This window comes from Oncorhynchus nerka, unplaced genomic scaffold (genome assembly GCF_034236695.1).
Source record: "Oncorhynchus nerka isolate Pitt River unplaced genomic scaffold, Oner_Uvic_2.0 unplaced_scaffold_2060, whole genome shotgun sequence".
Taxonomy (NCBI): Eukaryota; Metazoa; Chordata; class Actinopteri; order Salmoniformes; family Salmonidae; genus Oncorhynchus; species Oncorhynchus nerka.
This window is the reverse complement of record NW_027039276.1, coordinates 36057-53023: the sequence shown is the minus strand read 5'-3', so window position 1 is coordinate 53023 and position 16967 is coordinate 36057. Positions and strand designations below refer to the sequence as shown.

At 46.2% G+C, this 16967-nt stretch overlaps 1 long non-coding RNA gene across 1 annotated transcript; it reads right to left on the bottom strand.

Annotated features, from left to right (window-relative positions):
- Positions 1-245: 245 nt before the first annotated feature.
- LOC135567437 (uncharacterized) lies at positions 246-14386 on the bottom strand. The gene is made up of 4 exons (XR_010462360.1): positions 14299-14386; positions 4724-4833; positions 2421-2762; positions 246-544 (listed from the first exon to the last, which is right to left on the bottom strand). It is a non-coding gene; the product is annotated as an uncharacterized LOC135567437 (long non-coding RNA).
- Positions 14387-16967: the final 2581 nt, after the last annotated feature.

Sequence of the window (16967 nt, the reverse complement as noted above, 5' to 3'; positions counted from 1 at the left end):
ACACTTATTTCCTAAATTTCCCCATCGAAATAGTAGGAATGAATTCTCTATAAACTATCTTTAACCCATCCAACTGAATACATGGAAGGGATACTTTCAGGGTCCTGGATGAACTTCTTGGCCGCATCCCAAACGGCAGCCTATTCCATTTGTAAGCGCACTACTTTCGACCAGGGCACTATAAAGGGAATAGGCTGCCGTTTGTGCCACAGCCCTAGTTTAACGCATAGCATAGCGACCCCTGATAAACTGACTGTAGTAAAATGACACGTTTTTCTTAAAAAATATTTCTAGCAATTATTCTGTACACTTTTAAGTATAGGCAAAACCAATGTTGACTGTTTCAAGTCTGTCTGTTAGCCCAGCACCAATCAAAGGAAAGGAGATGGAGCCAGTTCATATGCTAAGAGGACTGCAGGAGCCAATGGCAATGCTCCGTAGCGAGTCACTTCCTGTTACAGGAGGAGCTTCCCGTTGCGGTGGATCTTGAGGATCTTTCCTAGTCTCTGTTTGGCCGTCGCCATGCCTTTCTTTAGCCGCTTCGCTGAGGGGCACATAGAGGCACAAAGAGGAATTCAACAGTGACCATCACTAACATTATTTAGTACAATGTGGATGTGAAAAATGAGGGCACAAGTATAAAGTATAAAAGTAAGGGAAACTAGTGTATATAATAGGGGTACCAGGATATATAATAGGGGTACCAGGATATATAATAGGGGCACCAGTGTATATAATAGGGGCACCAGTGTATATAATAGGGGCACCAGTGTATATAATAGGGGCACCAGTGTATATAATAGGGGCACCAGGATATATAATAGGGGCACCGGTGTATATAATAGGGGCACCGGTGTATATAATAGGGGCACCGGTGTATATAATAGGGGCACCGGTGTATATAATAGGGGCACCAGTGTATATAATAGGGGCACCAGTGTATATAATAGGGGCACCAGTATATATTATAGGGGCACCAGTGTATATAATAGGGGCACCAGTGTATATAATAGGGGCACCAGTATATATAATAGGGGCACCAGTGTATATTATAGGGGCACCAGTATATATAATAGGGGCACCAGTGTATATAATAGGGGCACCGGTATATATAATAGGGGCACCAGTGTATATAATAGGGGCACCAGTGTATATAATAGGGGCACCAGTGTATATAATAAAGGCACCAGGATATATAATAGGGGCACCAGTGTATATAATAGGGGCACCAGTGTATATAATAGGGGCACTAGGATATATAATAGGGGCACCAGTGTATATAATAGGGGCACCAGTGTATATAATAGGGGCACCAGTATATATTATAGGGGCACCAGTGTATATAATAGGGGCACCAGTATATATAATAGGGGCACCAGTGTATATTATAGGGGCACCAGTATATATAATAGGGGCACCAGTGTATATAATAGGGGCACCGGTATATATAATAGGGGCACCAGTGTATATAATAGGGGCACCAGTGTATATAATAGGGGCACCAGTGTATATAATAAAGGCACCAGGATATATAATAGGGGCACCAGTGTATATAATAGGGGCACCAGTGTATATAATAGGGGCACTAGGATATATAATAGGGGCACCAGTGTATATAATAGGGGCACCAGTGTATATAATAGGGGCACCAGTGTATATAATAGGGGCACCAGTGTATATAATAGGGGCACCAGTGTATATAATAGGGGCACCAGTGTATATAATAGGGGCACCAGTGTATATAATAGGGGCACCAGTGTATATAATAGGGGCACCGGTGTATATAATAGGGGCACCGGTGTATATAATAGGGGCACCGGTGTATATAATAGGGGCACCAGTGTATATAATAGGGGCACCAGGATATATAATAGGGCACCAGTGTATATAATAGGGCACCAGGATATATAATAGGGGCACCAGTGTATATAATAGGGGCACCAGTGTATATAATAGGGGCACCAGTGTATATAATAGGGGTACCAGGATATATAATAGGGGCACCAGTTTATATTATAGGGGCACCAGTGTATATAATAGGGGCACCAGTGTATATAATAGGGGCACCAGTGTATATAATAGGGGCACCAGTGTATATAATAGGGGCACCAGTGTATATAATAGGGGCACCAGTGTATATAATAGGGGCACCAGGATATATAATAGGGGCACCAGTGTATATAATAGGGGCACCAGTGTATATAATAGGGGCACCAGTTTATATAATAGGGGCACCAGGATATATAATAGGGGCACCAGTGTATATATGTGAATCGTCCCCGGTCTATCAGGCTAGACGGACCATTTAGTATCAATGGAAAGCAACAGTTAATCTTGTTAGCGGTGAGGCTCTCTACTGAACGTTACACCACACCAACCAACAGTATGGTGTGGTATTTCCTGTGGATGAAATCACGCACCTTCGCCCTTTGCATCACCCTTTCCTGCTCCTCCTGCGGCTCCTCCTGTGTTGTTGTTGTTATTGTTTTGAGATGATGAAAATGTAGAGGGTCGTCTCTGTGTAAGGAAGACTCCAGGGGCCATGGGTTGGGGCCCCCCAGCCTGCTTCCCTCCTGCCCCAGAGGAGTATTCATGGTCGGTCTGACCAGGCTCGGAGTCCCGGCCCGCGTCTGGTTCTGGAGAACTGCTGTCCCTACTCAGCTTCCTCACTGGTTCCTCCTCTTCCTCCTCCTCCTCTCTCAAAGCAGCAGGGGGCTTCTTTTTGTGCTCTTCTGCTTTTTCTTGGTCTTCTGCTGCTCCTTCTGGAAGAAACAAATATTAACACAGAACCCCGAGCCCTGACCCTGAGGTGTGATGACTAGAGGAACATAACCCTGAGGTGATGACTAGAGGAACATAACCCTGAGGTGTGATGACTAGAGGAACATAACCCTGAGGTGATGACTAGAGGAACATAACCCTGAGGTGATGACTAGAGGAACATAACCCTGAGGTGATGACTAGAGTGATGACTGACTAACCTGGTGTGTGTGTCCCCCCCCCCGTCAACACTCTTCCCCACTAACCTGGTGTGTGTGTGTGTCCCCCCCGTGTGTCCCCCCCGTCAACACTCTTCCCCACTAACCTGGTGTGTGTGTCCCCCCCGTCAACACTCTTCCCCACTAACCTGGTGTGTGTGTGTCCCCCCCGTCATCACTCTTCCCTACTAACCTGGTGTGTGTCCCCCCCGTCAACACTCTTCCCCACTAACCTGGTGTGTCCCCCCGTCAACACTCTTCCCCACTAACCTGGTGTGTGTGTCCCCCCCGTCAACACTCTTCCCCACTAACCTGGTGTGTCCCGTCCCCCCCCTCTTCCCAACTAACTCCCCTTCAACCCACTAACCTGGTGTGTGCCCCCCGTCAACACTCTTCCCCACTAACCTGGTGTGTGTCCCCCCCCCCCAGTCAACACTCTTCCCCACTAACCTGGTGTGTGTCCCCCCCCCGTCAACACTCTTCCCTACTAACCTGGTGTGTCCCCCCCCCGTCAACACTCTTCCCTACTAACCTGGTGTGCCCCCCGTCAACACTCTTCCCTACTAACCTGGTGTGTGTCCCCCCCTCCCGTCAACACTCTTCCCTACTAACCTGGTGTCCCCCCGTCAACACTCTTCCCCACTAACCTGGTGTGTCCCCCCGTCAACACTCTTCCCCACTAACCTGGTGTGTGTCCCCCCCCCGTCAACACTCTTCCCTACTAACCTGGTGTGTGTCCCCCCCCCGTCAACACTCTTCCCTACTAACCTGGTGTGTGTGTCCCCCCCCGTCAACACTCTTCCCTACTAACCTGGTGTGTGTGTCAACACTCTTCCCCCCCCCCCCCCGTCAACACTCTTCCCTACTAACCTGGTGTGTGTGTCACCCCCCTCCCGTCAACACTCTTCCCTACTAACCTGGTGTGTGTCCCCCCGTCAACACTCTTCCCTACTAACCTGGTGTGTCCCCCCCCGTCAACACTCTTCCCCACTAACCTGGTGTGTGTGTCCCCCCCGTCAACACTCTTCCCTACTAACCTGGTGTGTCCCCCCCCGTCAACACTCTTCCCTACTAACCTGGTGTGTGTGTGTCCCCCCGTCAACACTCTTCCCCACTAACCTGGTGTGTGTCCCCCCCGTCAACACTCTTCCCCCCGTCAACACTCTTCCCTACTAACCTGGTGTGTGTGTGTCCCCCCCCCTTCCCAACACTCTTCCCCACTAACCTGGTGTGTGTCCCCCCCCGTCAACACTCTTCCCTACTAACCTGGTGTGTGTCCCCCCCCGTCAACACTCTTCCCTACTAACCTGGTGTGTGTGTGTCCCCCCCGTCAACACTCTTCCCTACTAACCTGGTGTGTGTCCCCCCCCGTCAACACTCTTCCCCACTAACCTGGTGTGTGTCCCCCCGTCAACACTCTTCCCTACTAACCTGGTGTGTGTCCGTCCCCCCGTCAACACTCTTCCCTACTAACCTGGTGTGTGTGTCCCCCCGTCAACACTCTTCCCTACTAACCTGGTGTGTGTGTGTCCCCCCCGTCAACACTCTTCCCTACTAACCTGGTGTGTGTGTCCCTCCCCCTCAACACTCTTCCCCACTAACCTGGTGTGTGTGTGTGTGTGTGTGTCCCCGTCAACACTCTTCCCCACTAACCTGGTGTGTGTGTGTGTGTGTCCCCCCCTCAACACTCTTCCCTACTAACCTGGTGTGTCCCCCTCCCCCCGTCAACACTCTTCCCTACTAACCTGGTGTGTGAGTTTGGCTGCAGCAGCCGCCAGTCCTGTCTCTATGGACGCCACTCGGGCTCCTTCTCTGGCCGGCCTCGCCTGACGAAGCACAGAGGGACCGACACGCGCTGCAACCACACAGAAACCATAACACTCACTTTACAGCTCAGACAATACATGCTAAATTACCAAACAATTTCCAAGACTACTGAGCTACAGTTCCTATAAGGAATTCAGTCAATTGAAATAAATACATTTGGCCCTAATATATGGATTGGGAATACAAATATGCACCTGTTGGTCACAGATACCTTAAAAATTCAAAAGGAACTTGCAAATCTGAGCTAACTTTGTTGCAGGTGCATGGTAACAGTTGAATAACATGAGAAAAAATAAGAAACCGGCACACTGCTCTGATAGTATCACTACTCTAATAGTATAGCTACTCTGGATAGTATCACTGCTAGTACCACTACTCTGGATAGTATCACTGCTCTGATAGTACCACTACTCTGGATAGTATCACTGCTATTATCACTACTCTGGATAGTATCACTACTCTGGATAGTATCACTACTCTTGATAGTATCACTACTCTAATAGTATCACTACTCTTGATAGTATCACTGCTCTAATAGTATCACTACTCTTGATAGTATTACTACTCTGGATAGTATCACTACTCTGGATAGTATCACTACTCTGGATAGTATCACTACTCTTGATAGTATCACTACTCTTGATAGTATCACTACTCTGGATAGTATCACTGCTCTCGATAGTATCACTACTCTGGATAGTATCACTGCTCTCGATAGTATCACTACTCTGGATAGTATCACTACTCTGGATAGTATCACTACTCTGATAGTATCACTACTCTGGATAGTATCACTACCTGGATAGTATCACTACTCTGACTAGTATCACTACTCTGGATAGTATCACTACTCTGGATAGTATCACCTGACTAGTATCACTGCTCTGACTAGTATCACTGCTCTGGATAGTATCACTACTCTGGATAGTATCACTGCTCTGATAGTATCACTACTCTGGATAGTATCACTACTCTGGATAGTATCACTGGATAGTATCACTGATAGTATCACTGCTCTGGATAGTATCACTGCTCTGGATAGTATCACTACTCTGGATAGTATCACTGCTCTGGATAGTATCACTATCACTGCTCTGATAGTATCACTACTCTGGATAGTATCACTACCTGGATAGTATCACTACTCTGATAGTATCACTACTCTGGATAGTATCACTACCTAATAGTATCACTGCTAGTATCACTAGTATCACTGCTCTGATAGTATCACTACTCTGGATAGTATCACTACTCTGGATAGTATCACTACTCTGGATAGTATCACTGCTCTGACTAGTATCACTACTCTGGATAGTATCACTGCTAGTATCACTACTCTGGATAGTATCACTGCTAGTATCACTACTCTTGATAGTATCACTGCTAGTATCACTACTCTTGATAGTATCACTACCTGGATAGTATCACTACTCTGGATAGTATCACTACCTGACTAGTATCACTACCTGGATAGTATCACTACTCTGGATAGTATCACTACCTGACTAGTATCACTACTCTGGATAGTATCACTACTCTGGATAGTATCACTGCTAGTATCACTACTCTGGATAGTATCACTACTCTGGATAGTATCACTACTCTGGATAGTATCACTACTCTGGATAGTATCACTACTCTGGATAGTATCACTACTCTGGATAGTATCACTACTCTGGATAGTATCACTACTCTGGATAGTATCACTGCTCTGACTAGTATCACTGCTCTGACTAGTATCACTGCTCTGGATAGTATCACTACTCTGGATAGTATCACTGATAGTATCACTGCTCTGATAGTATCACTACTCTGGATAGTATCACTGATAGTATCACTGCTCTGATAGTATCACTACTCTGGATAGTATCACTGCTCTGGATAGTATCACTGCTCTGGATAGTATCACTGCTCTGGATAGTATCACTACTCTGGATAGTATCACTACTCTGGATAGTACCACTGCTCTACTAGTATCACTACTCTGGATAGTATCACTACTCTGACTAGTATCACTAGTATCACTGCTCTGACTAGTATCACTGCTCTGGATAGTATCACTACTCTGGATAGTATCACTACTCTGGATAGTATCACTGCTCTGGATAGTATCACTACTCTGGATAGTATCACTGCTCTGGATAGTATCACTGCTCTGATAGTATCACTACTCTGGATAGTATCACTACTCTGGATAGTATCACTACTCTGGATAGTATCACTACTCTGGATAGTATCACTACTCTGGATAGTATCACTACTCTGGATAGTATCACTACTCTGACTAGTATCACTGCTCTGACTAGTATCACTACTCCGGATAGTATCACTGCTAGTATCACTACTCTGGATAGTATCACTGCTAGTATCACATACTCTGGATAGTATCACTGCTAGTATCACTACTCTTGATAGTATCACTACTCTGGATAGTATCACTACTCTGGATAGTATCACTACTCTAATAGTATCACTACTCTGGATAGTATCACTACTCTGGATAGTATCACTACTCTGGATAGTATCACTACTCTGATAGTATCACTACTCTGACTAGTATCACTACTCTGGATAGTATCACTACTCTGGATAGTATCACTACTCTGGATAGTATCACTACTCTGGATAGTATCACTGCTAGTATCACTACTCTGGATAGTATCACTACTCTGGATAGTATCACTACTCTGGATAGTATCACTACTCTGGATAGTATCACTGCTCTGGATAGTATCACTACTCTGGATAGTATCACTACTCTGGATAGTATCACTACTCTGGATAGTATCACTACTCTGGATAGTATCACATATTTGTGAACAAAATTTGCAAGACATTTCTGGGATCTTTAATTTCAGCTCATGAAACATGGGACTGACACTTTGTATAGAGTATCTGAACCTTTCACCTATATACAGTATTAGAGACAGGTGTACAGTACCTGTGGGGCTGTATGGAGTATCTGAACCTTTCATCTATACAGTATTAGAGACAGGTGTAGTGTACCTGTGGGGCTGTAGTGTCTGAACCTTTCACCTATATACAGTATTAGAGACAGGTGTACAGTACCTGTGGGGCTGTATGGAGTATCTGAACCTTTCATCTATACAGTATTAGAGACAGGTGTACAGTACCTGTGGGGCTGTATGGAGTATCTGAACCTTTCATCTATACAGTATTAGAGACAGGTGTAGTGTACATGTGGGGCTGTAGAGTGTCTGAACCTTTCACCTATATACAGTATTAGAGACAGGTGTACAGTACCTGTGGGGCTGTAGAGTGTCTGAACCTTTCACCTATATACAGTATTAGAGACAGGTGTACAGTACCTGTGGGGCTGTATGGAGTATCTGAACCTTTCATCTATACAGTATTAGAGACAGGTGTACAGTACCTGTGGGGCTGTATGGAGTATCTGAACCTTTCACCTATACAGTATTAGAGACAGGTGTACAGTACCTGTGGGGCTGTATGGAGTATCTGAACCTTTCACCTATACAGTATTAGAGACAGGTGTACAGTACCTGTGGGGCTGTATGGAGTATCTGAACCTTTCACCTATACAGTATTAGAGACAGGTGTACAGTACCTGTGGGGCTGTATGGAGTATCTGAACCTTTCACCTATACAGTATTAGAGACAGGTGTACAGTACCTGTGGGGCTGTATGGAGTATCTGAACCTTTCCTCTATACAGTATTAGAGACAGGTGTAGTGTACCTGTGGGGCTGTATGGAGTATCTGAACCTTTCACCTATACAGTATTAGAGACAGGTGTACAGTACCTGTGGGGCTGTATGGAGTATCTGAACCTTTCACCTATACAGTATTAGAGACAGGTGTAGTGTACCTGTGGGGCTGTATGGAGTATCTGAACCTTTCACCTATACAGTATTAGAGACAGGTGTAGTGTACCTGTGGGGCTGTATGGAGTATCTGAACCTTTCCTCTATACAGTATTAGAGACAGGTGTAGTGTACCTGTGGGGCTGTATGGAGTATCTGAACCTTTCATCTATACAGTATTAGAGACAGGTGTAGTGTACCTGTGGGGCTGTATGGAGTATCTGAACCTTTCACCTATACAGTATTAGAGACAGGTGTAGTGTACCTGTGGGGCTGTATGGAGTATCTGAACCTTTCACCTATACAGTATTAGAGACAGGTGTAGTGTACCTGTGGGGCTGTATGGAGTATCTGAACCTTTCACCTATACAGTATTAGAGACAGGTGTAGTGTACCTGTGGGGCTGTATGGAGTATCTGAACCTTTCATCTATACAGTATTAGAGACAGGTGTAGTGTACCTGTGGGGCTGTATGGAGTATCTGAACCTTTCACCTATACAGTATTAGAGACAGGTGTAGTGTACCTGTGGGGCTGTATGGAGTATCTGAACCTTTCACCTATACAGTATTAGAGACAGGTGTAGTGTACCTGTGGGGCTGTATGGAGTATCTGAACCTTTCACCTATACAGTATTAGAGACAGGTGTAGTGTACCTGTGGGGCTGTATGGAGTATCTGAACCTTTCACCTATACAGTATTAGAGACAGGTGTAGTGTACCTGTGGGGCTGTATGGAGTATCTGAACCTTTCACCTATACAGTATTAGAGACAGGTGTAGTGTACCTGTGGGGCTGTATGGAGTATCTGAACCTTTCACCTATACAGTATTAGAGACAGGTGTACAGTACCTGTGGGGCTGTATGGAGTATCTGAACCTTTCACCTATACAGTATTAGAGACAGGTGTAGTGTACCTGTGGGGCTGTATGGAGTATCTGAACCTTTCACCTATACAGTATTAGAGACAGGTGTACAGTACCTGTGGGGCTGTATGGAGTATCTGAACCTTTCACCTATACAGTATTAGAGACAGGTGTAGTGTACCTGTGGGGCTGTATGGAGTATCTGAACCTTTCACCTATACAGTATTAGAGACAGGTGTAGTGTACCTGTGGGGCTGTATGGAGTATCTGAACCTTTCACCTATACAGTATTAGAGACAGGTGTAGTGTACCTGTGGGGCTGTATGGAGTGTCTGAACCTTTCACCTATACAGTATTAGAGACAGGTGTAGTGTACCTGTGGGGCTGTATGGAGTATCTGAACCTTTCACCTATACAGTATTAGAGACAGGTGTAGTGTACCTGTGGGGCTGTATGGAGTGTCTGAACCTTTCATCTATACAGTATTAGAGACAGGTGTACAGTACCTGTGGGGCTGTATGGAGTATCTGAACCTTTCACCTATACAGTATTAGAGACAGGTGTAGTGTACCTGTGGGGCTGTATGGAGTATCTGAACCTTTCACCTATATACAGTATTAGAGACAGGTGTAGTGTACCTGTGGGGCTGTATGGAGTGTCTGAACCTTTCATCTATACAGTATTAGAGACAGGTGTAGTGTACCTGTGGGGCTGTATGGAGTATCTGAACCTTTCCTCTATACAGTATTAGAGACAGGTGTAGTGTACCTGTGGGGCTGTATGGAGTATCTGAACCTTTCACCTATACAGTATTAGAGACAGGTGTACAGTACCTGTGGGGCTGTATGGAGTATCTGAACCTTTCACATATACAGTATTAGAGACAGGTGTAGTGTACCTGTGGGGCTGTATGGAGTGTCTGAACCTTTCATCTATACAGTATTAGAGACAGGTGTAGTGTACCTGTGGGGCTGTATGGAGTCCATAGTTGTGACAGGTGTAGTGTACCTGTGGGGCAGTATGGAGTGTCTGAACCTTTCACCTATACAGTATTAGAGACAGGTGTAGTGTACCTGTGGGGCTGTATGGAGTATCTGAACCTTTCACCTATACAGTATTAGAGACAGGTGTAGTGTACCTGTGGGGCAGTATGGAGTGTCTGAACCTTTCATCTATACAGTATTAGAGACAGGTGTAGTGTACCTGTGGGGCTGTATGGAGTATCTGAACCTTTCATCTATACAGTATTAGAGACAGGTGTAGTGTACCTGTGGGGCTGTATGGAGTATCTGAACCTTTCACCTATACAGTATTAGAGACAGGTGTAGTGTACCTGTGGGGCTGTATGGAGTATCTGAACCTTTCATCTATACAGTATTAGAGACAGGTGTAGTGTACCTGTGGGGCTGTATGGAGTATCTGAACCTTTCACCTATACAGTATTAGAGACAGGTGTAGTGTACCTGTGGGGCTGTATGGAGTATCTGAACCTTTCACCTATACAGTATTAGAGACAGGTGTAGTGTACCTGTGGGGCTGTATGGAGTATCTGAACCTTTCACCTCTATACAGTATTAGAGACTATACAGTATTAGGTGTAGTGTACCTGTGGGGCTGTATGGAGTATCTGAACCTTTCATCTATACAGTATTAGAGACAGGTGTAGTGTACCTGTGGGGCTGTATGGAGTATCTGAACCTTTCACCTATACAGTATTAGAGACAGGTGTAGTGTACCTGTGGGGCTGTATGGGTATCTGAACCTTTCATCTACAGTATTAGAGAACCTTTCTGAACCTCTATACAGTATTAGAGACAGTGTACCTGTGGGGCTGTATGGAGTATCTGAACCTTTCAGTACAGTATTAGAGACCTGTGGGGCTGTATGGAGTGTCTGAACCTTTCACCTATACAGTATTAGAGACAGGTGTACAGTACCTGTGGGGCTGTATGGAGTATCTGAACCTTTCACCTATACAGTATTAGAGACAGGTGTAGTGTACCTGTGGGGCTGTATGGAGTGTCTGAACCTTTCCTCTATACAGTATTAGAGACAGGTGTAGTGTACCTGTGGGGCTGTATGGAGTGTCTGAACCTTTCCCCTATACAGTATTAGAGACAGGTGTAGTGTACCTGTGGGGCTGTATGGAGTGTCTGAACCTTTCACCTATATACAGTATTAGAGACAGGTGTAGTGTACCTGTGGGGCTGTATGGAGTGTCTGAACCTTTCACCTATACAGTATTAGAGACAGGTGTAGTGTACCTGTGGGGCTGTATGGAGTATCAGAACCTTTCACCTATACAGTATTAGAGACAGGTGTAGTGTACCTGTGGGGCCGTATGGAGTATCTGAACCTTTCCTCTATACAGTATTAGAGACAGGTGTAGTGTACCTGTGGGGCTGTATGGAGTATCTGAACCTTTCACCTATACAGTATTAGAGACAGGTGTAGTGTACCTGTGGGGCTGTATGGAGTATCTGAACCTTTCATCTATACAGTATTAGAGACAGGTGTAGTGTACCTGTGGGGCTGTATGGAGTATCTGAACCTTTCACCTATACAGTATTAGAGACAGGTGTAGTTGTGACAGGTGTAGTGTACCTGTGGGGCTGTATGGAGTATCTGAACCTTTCACCTATACAGTATTAGAGACAGGTGTAGTTGTGACAGGTGTAGTGTACCTGTGGGGCTGTATGGAGTGTCTGAACCTTTCACCTATATACAGTATTAGAGACAGGTGTAGTGTACCTGTGGGGCTGTATGGAGTATCTGAACCTTTCACCTATACAGTATTAGAGACAGGTGTAGTGTACCTGTGGGGCTGTATGGAGTATCTGAACCTTTCATCTATACAGTATTAGTGACAGGTGTAGTGTACCTGTGGGGCTGTATGGAGTATCTGAACCTTTCACCTATACAGTATTAGAGACAGGTGTACAGTACCTGTGGGGCTGTATGGAGTATCTGAACCTTTCCTCTATACAGTATTAGAGACAGGTGTAGTGTACCTGTGGGGCTGTATGGAGTATCTGAACCTTTCATCTATACAGTATTAGAGACAGGTGTAGTGTACCTGTGGGGCTGTATGGAGTGTCTGAACCTTTCACCTATACAGTATTAGAGACAGGTGTAGTGTACCTGTGGGGCTGTATGGAGTATCTGAACCTTTCATCTATACAGTATTAGAGACAGGTGTAGTGTACCTGTGGGGCTGTATGGAGTATCTGAACCTTTCATCTATACAGTATTAGAGACAGGTGTAGTGTACCTGTGGGGCTGTATGGAGTATCTGAACCTTTCCTCTATACAGTATTAGAGACAGGTGTAGTGTACCTGTGGGGCTGTATGGAGTATCTGAACCTTTCACCTATACAGTATTAGAGACAGGTGTAGTGTACCTGTGGGGCTGTATGGAGTATCTGAACCTTTCATCTATACAGTATTAGAGACAGGTGTAGTGTACCTGTGGGGCTGTATGGAGTATCTGAACCTTTCATCTATACAGTATTAGAGACAGGTGTAGTGTACCTGTGGGGCTGTATGGAGTATCTGAACCTTTCACCTATACAGTATTAGAGACAGGTGTAGTGTACCTGTGGGGCTGTATGGAGTATCTGAACCTTTCACCTATACAGTATTAGAGACAGGTGTAGTGTACCTGTGGGGCTGTATGGAGTGTCTGAACCTTTCACCTATACAGTATTAGAGACAGGTGTAGTGTACCTGTGGGGCTGTATGGAGTGTCTGAACCTTTCACCTATACAGTATTAGAGACAGGTGTAGTGTACCTGGGGCTGGGGCTGTATGGAGTGTCTGAACCTTTCACCTATACAGTATTAGAGACAGGTGTAGTGTACCTGTGGGGCTGTATGGAGTGTCTGAACCTTTCACCTATACAGTATTAGAGACAGGTGTAGTGTACCTGTGGGGCTGTATGGAGTATCTGAACCTTTCACCTATACAGTATTAGAGACAGGTGTAGTGTACCTGTGGGGCTGTATGGAGTATCTGAACCTTTCATCTATACAGTATTAGAGACAGGTGTAGTGTACCTGTGGGGCTGTATGGAGTATCTGAACCTTTCATCTATACAGTATTAGAGACAGGTGTAGTGTACCTGTGGGGCTGTATGGAGTATCTGAACCTTTCCTCTATACAGTATTAGAGACAGGTGTAGTGTACCTGTGGGGCTGTATGGAGTATCTGAACCTTTCACCTATACAGTATTAGAGACAGGTGTAGTGTACCTGTGGGGCTGTATGGAGTATCTGAACCTTTCATCTATACAGTATTAGAGACAGGTGTAGTGTACCTGTGGGGCTGTATGGAGTATCTGAACCTTTCATCTATACAGTATTAGAGACAGGTGTAGTGTACCTGTGGGGCTGTATGGAGTGTCTGAACCTTTCACCTATACAGTATTAGAGACAGGTGTAGTGTACCTGTGGGGCTGTATGGAGTGTCTGAACCTTTCACCTATACAGTATTAGAGACAGGTGTAGTGTACCTGTGGGGCTGTATGGAGTGTCTGAACCTTTCACCTATACAGTATTAGAGACAGGTGTAGTGTACCTGTGGGGCTGTATGGAGTGTCTGAACCTTTCCTCTATACAGTATTAGAGACAGGTGTAGTGTACCTGTGGGGCTGTATGGAGTGTCTGAACCTTTCACCTATACAGTATTAGAGACAGGTGTAGTGTACCTGTGGGGCTGTATGGAGTATCTGAACCTTTCACCTATACAGTATTAGAGACAGGTGTAGTTGAGACAGGTGTAGTGTACCTGTGGGGCTGTATGGAGTATCTTTCCTCTTCTTGGATCTGGATTTGAAGACAGGTTTATCCTCTTCAGACTCCAGAGAAGGGTAAACTGGAACACACACACACCCTCTGGTTAGTTAGCCACACCCTCTGGTTAGTTAGCCACACCCTCTGGTTAGTTAGCCACACCCTCTGGTTAGTTAGCCACACCCTCTGGTTAGTTAGCCACACCCTCTGGTTAGTTAGCCACACCCTCTGGTTAGTTAGCCACACCCTCTGGTTAGTTAGCCACACCCTCTGGTTAGTTAGCCACACCCTCTGGTTAGTTAGCCACACCTCTGGTTAGTTAGCCACACCCTCTGGTTAGTTAGCCACACCCTCTGGTTAGTTAGCCACACCCTCTGGTTAGTTAGCCACACCCTCTGGTTAGTTAGCCACACCCTCTGGTTAGTTAGCCACACCCTCTGGTTAGTTAGCCACACCCTCTGGTTAGTTAGCCACACCCTCTGGTTAGTTAGCCACACCCTCTGGTTAGTTAGCCACACCCTCTGGTTAGTTAGCCACACCCTCTGGTTAGTTAGCCACACCCTCTGGTTAGTTAGCACTCATACACCCACAGCTCAACACTGTCGGTCTGTCTGAGAGCATCAAGTTCCTTGGTGTCCACATCACCAACAAACTAACATGGTCCAAGCTCACCAAGACACTCATGAAGAGGGCATGACAAAACCTGTTCCCCCTCAGGAGACTGAAAAGATTTGGCATGAGTCCTGAGATCCTCAAAAGGTTCTACAGCTGCACCATCGAGAGCATCACTGCCTGGTATGGAAACTGCTCGGCCTCCAACCGTAAGGCACTAGAGGGTAGTGCGTACGGTCCAGTATATCACCGGGGCCAAGCTTCCTTCAGAGGAAGGCCCAAAAAAGTGTTAAAGACTCCAGCCAGTCATAGACTGTTCTCTCTGCTACCGCACGGCAAGCGGTACCGGAGCGCCAAGTCATAGACTGTTCTCACTGCTACCGCACAGCAAGCGGTACACCGGAGCCCCAAGTCATAGACTGTTCTCTCTGCTACCGCACAGCAAGCGGTACCGGAGCCCCAAGTCATAGACTGTTCTCTCTGCTACCGCACAGCAAGTGGTACCGGAGCCCCAAGTCATAGACTGTTCTCACTGCTACCGCACAGCAAGTGGTACCGGAGCCCCAAGTCATAGACTGTTCTCACTGCTACCGCACGGCAAGCAGTACCGGAGCGCCAAGTCTAGGTCCAAGAGGCTTCTAAACAGCTTCTACCCCCAAGACATACGACTCCTGAACAGCCAATCAAATGGCTACCCTGACTATTAGCCTCCACATTGACTCTGTACCGGTACCCCCTGTATTTAGCCTACACATTGACTCTGTACCGGTACCCCCTGTATATAGTCTCCACATTGACTCTGTACCGGTACCCCCTGTATATAGCCTCCACATTGACTCTGTATTGGTACCCCCTGTATATAGCCTCCACATTGACTCTGTACCGGTACCCCCTGTATATAGCCCCCACATTGACTCTGTACCGGTACCCCCTGTATATAGCCTCCACATTGACTCTGTACCGGTACCCCCTGTATATAGCCTCCACATTGACTCTGTACCGGTACCCCCTGTATATAGCCTCCACATTGACTCTGTACCGGTACCCCTGTATATAGCCTCCACATTGACTCTGTACCGGTACCTCCTGTATATAGCCTCCACATTGACTCTGTACCGGTACCCCCTGTATATAGCCTCCACATTGACTCTGTACCGGTACCCCTGTATATAGCCTCCACATTGACTCTGTACCGGTACCCCCTGTATATAGCCTCCACATTGACTCTGTACCGGTACCCCTGTATATAGCCTCCACATTGACTCTGTACCGGTACCCCCTGTATATAGCCTCCACATTGACTCTGTACCGGTACCCCTGTATATAGCCTCCACATTGACTCTGTACCGGTACCCCTGTATATAGCCTCCACATTGACTCTGTACCGGTACCCCCTGTATATAGCCTCCACATTGACTCTGTACCGGTACACACTGTATATAGCCTCCACATTGACTCTGTACTGGTACCCCCTGTATATAGCCTCCACATTGACTCTGTACCAGTACCCCCTGTATATAGCCTCCACATTGACTCTGTACCGGTACCCCCTGTATATAGCCTCCACATTGACTCTGTACTGGTACCCCCTGTATATAGCCTCCACATTGACTCTGTACCGGTACCCCCTGTATATAGCCTCCACATTGACTCTGTACCGGTACCCCCTGTATATAGCCTCCACATTGACTCTGTACCGGTACCCCCTGTATATAGCCTCCACATTGACTCTGTACCGGTACCCCCTGTATATAGCCTCCACATTGACTCTGTACCTGTACCCCCTGTATATAGTCTCCACATTGACTCTGTACCGGTACCCCCTGTATATAGCCTCCACATTGACTCTGTACCGGTACCCCCTGTATATAGCCTCCACATTGACTCTGTACCGTAATACCCTGTATATAGCCTCCACATTGACTCTGTACCAGTACCCCCTGTATATAGCCTCCACATTGACTCTGTACCAGTACCCCCTATATATATCCTCCACATTGACTCTGTACCGGTACCCCCTGTATATAGCCTCCACATTGACTCTGTATTGAC